Raw genomic sequence first — 3,682 nt, forward strand, 5'->3', positions numbered from 1 at the left:
CTCAGTATTTCATCAGTCTTGTTTCATACTGTCTCATTCCCAAGTATACGTACTGGAGACTTTTGAAGACAGTCTAAATATGTTTTGAAGGAAGAGCCAGCAGGGTTTGCTGACACACTGCAGTGGATTAGGAGGGAAGAGGAAGTCCAGAATGCACTGAGGTCTAGGGCCCAAGCAACGAGGAGGAGAAGTTGTCCCTGACTTGCAGAGTGACCCTGATGTGGGTCACTCACCTCCGAGTTCCAGATGCTAATGGTGGTCTCAGGAGGATCCTTGGAGAGCCTGTTAATATGGCAGATTCCAGACCCACCTCAGCCTGAGGAATCAGAATGTCTGGTGTGTAGTGCCCAGGAATCTGCAACTTAAGATGCACCTTCAAGTGATTTTGATGCCCAGTAGCCCAAGACCTACTTAAATTGTAGCCCTTGGACCTGCAGTGTTGACATCGCCTAGGGCAACTTGTTTGAACTACAGACTTCTAGGCCCCACTCTAGACCTGCTGAATCAGAATCTCTGCAGATGCAGCTCAGCAATCTTTTAACAAGCTCTCCAGGAGCTAAAACTTGAATACCACTGGTCAGAAGGCTGTGGGGTGATGCACAGTGGTCAGCCAGCCAGCAAGCACTTACGGAAGGCCTTCCCTGAGGCCTGGCACGCCTTGAAAATTCCACCAAGCATAGTCAGTGGTGTGGCTCTGTGAGGTCCCTCGTCATGCTCAATTTGTGTTGTAACATTGACTTTTTTCTCTTTATTTTGCACTGGGGGAAATATTATATACAGCCCTTGATTTAATGGAGTTCATTGTTTTAGAATGGAGCCAAACTTATATAAGCAAAACAATGAGAGTTGCAGTTTTTGAAAATTAACTACCAGTAGAGAGGGTTGTGGATTAGGCAGAAATGGAGAAACTTGTGTTCAAAGGAACCAAAGTTGGGAAATGCTGTCCTGATAGACCACAGACCCTCCAAAAGCGTGGAGGAGAATGGACAGGAAGGAGAAATGGGATAGAGGGTAAAAGAAAGCTGAGCTTTCATTTCCATTTTCTGTTTACTTCAAAGAAGCTTAATGATAATAATAACAATAATAATAATCCTTCCCTGGCTCTGAAGTAAAGATTCTTTTCCTCAGTTTTCTCTTTGTCTTTAGTGGGGTTAATAGAAGAAAACCTGAAGGCAAATCTTGCCCTCTGGATTATGTTGTCAGAATTAATTCAGATTCTTACTTGAAACCCTATTTATTTCAAGGTTGGGAACTTTGCCTTGAAATAACATTATTTAAGGACAAGCAGGTTTGTTTTGTTTTTACAGCTAACCCTTTATGGATCATCAGCCCAGGACGCCAAGCCCAGCCAGGTAAAGAGCAGGAAGGGAAGGAACAAAAGGCATTTCCTATAAACTCCCTCCTTCCCCGCACGCGATGACTCAGCCCACCCCAGTGGGAAGAGGGAAGCCTAGGAGGACACCCCACCCCTCTTTGAAGATCCACCTCTGAAAAAACTAGTGACACATTAATTCTCTGCAGAGTGGGGCTATTTCCCCTCTGTTAACAGAATATAAGATCGTTTAGGAGGTCCAGGGCACTAGCAGAAGGAGAGGATTCTTTTCAGCAATTCCTCAGTCCTGTTAACAATGTCAAAGAGAAAGTCTCAGTTTAGTGCCGGTCTTTAACTACTCTACCACCTGCTAATCCATCCTGCTAACAGGGAAGACTGGGAGACAGACATTAGCTAGCCAGAATTTAGTAACCCTGTTTTGCTTTCAGTATATTTATTTTGGGGATACTTTGCGTTTGTATGTTTTCAATCACAGATGTTGTTTAATGTTTCCTTTTAAGTAAGTTACTTAGATTACATATTAAGATTATGACATTATCACACATTACATATTACATATTATTACATATTTACATATTAAATTATTACATATTATTACATATTATTATTACATATTAAGATTACATATTACATACTTAGATTACTTATATTAAGTAAATGATGTGTTGTGAATTATGAAGATCAAGGTTAGGAAACCCTCACTCAGCTTTACCTTTTAAAAAAAAATCTAATAGCACCATTGTAGCAAATGGTACATGAACAGCCAGTTTTATTTTTTTTTTAAGTTCTTTCTTTCTTTACTTATTTGGCTGTATTGGGTCTTAGCTGAGGCATTCAGGATCTTTAGCTGTGACATGTGGACTCTTAGTTGCGGCATGTGGAATCTAGTTGCCTGACCTGGGATTGAACCCAGGCCCCCTGCGCTGGGAGCAAGGAGTCTTAGCCACTGGACCACTTGGGAAGTCCCTCAGCCTTATCTTTATACGAAGCCCTGAAGACCCTCAGAATAGGACCAATGGGGCTCTCAGGGTAAGAGGCATTTAATCTTTTTGAGGCATCACAAACGAGGCCGCAATTAAAAACATGTAACAGGTACCATTTCCCACATGTGCAAATACATCAGGAGCATAGGTTTCTAGCAGTGGCATTGGTGGGTCAAAAGAGAGTGCACATTTGTCATTTTGATTGGCATGACCACATTGCCCTCCAAAGAGCTTGTGCCAATTCATCCTCCCTGGCATGGTGCCTGTTTCCTACATTGTCTGGCTTCATTGGTTTTTAATGTGGCTTAGGGAGAAGCCACTAATCTTGGGTCCAGACACTTTGATTTCTGTTCTGGTGGTATATTATGATGGCTGTACACAATTCAGGAGATTTGGGGTTGAACCCCAACTCAGCCACTAACTGCTATGTGACTCAAGTTATTAGTCTATCTGAGACTCAGTGTTTGCATCTGTCAAGTGGAAATAATGTCTTCAGTTGAGTCTCAGCTTCCTTTAAAGTCAAGTCCCAAAGTATAAAGGCAAAATTTATTCTTTCTGCCCTAATTTGTTGAACCCACATATGATATAACTTCATCCTACTTTATAGGGTCATTGTGAGAATTTAAAGAACTGCTATTACCAGAGTACCTGGCACATCAGTGATGCTTGATGATAATAGTGTTATTTCACAAAATTACAAAATCATCTTTCTAAGGCTTCCAGCAGCTGACATGGGGCTGCCAGAGAGATGCTAAAGGACACGAAAACGTTTTGGAACTATTACAAGGGCTCCAGATATGGGGGTTAAACTTTACTGGGGCTCCAGAAGCCTCACCAGGCACCACCTGCTGGAAGCTTTCTTGACTTCTGTCCTTTGTATTTCAGTGCTGTGTTAGCTCACCAGGAGATCGTCTTTTTCCCAGCTGTTGCTGATGAGCGAACAGGAGCTGAGCTCTCAGCCAACTGGGGAGATGGGCCATTGGGAGAGACCCCACTCCTGCCCATATTAGGCCAGTGGTATACAAGGGGAGAGTACAGTGGATTGTCTCTTTGTGGCAGGAAAATCCCCAGCCCTCTCTCTTTAAAAAAAAAAAAAATAATAATTTATTTGGCCATGCCGGGTCTTAGTTGAGGCACATGAAATCTTGAGATTCAGCATGTAAACTCTTAGTTGCAGCATGTGGGATCTAGTTCTCTGTATTAGGAACTCAGGCCCCCTGCATTGGAAATATGGAATCTTAGCCACTAGAATACCAGGGAAGTCCTCCCAGCTCTCTCTGAACTCTGCTCTTGAACTAGAAAATGAGGACTTTGGATTGGTTGACTTTTTTTTTTCATTTATTTTTATTAGTTGGAGGCTAATTAC

This window comes from Cervus elaphus, chromosome 23, assembly GCF_910594005.1.
Source record: "Cervus elaphus chromosome 23, mCerEla1.1, whole genome shotgun sequence".
Lineage (NCBI taxonomy): Eukaryota > Metazoa > Chordata > Mammalia > Artiodactyla > Cervidae > Cervus > Cervus elaphus.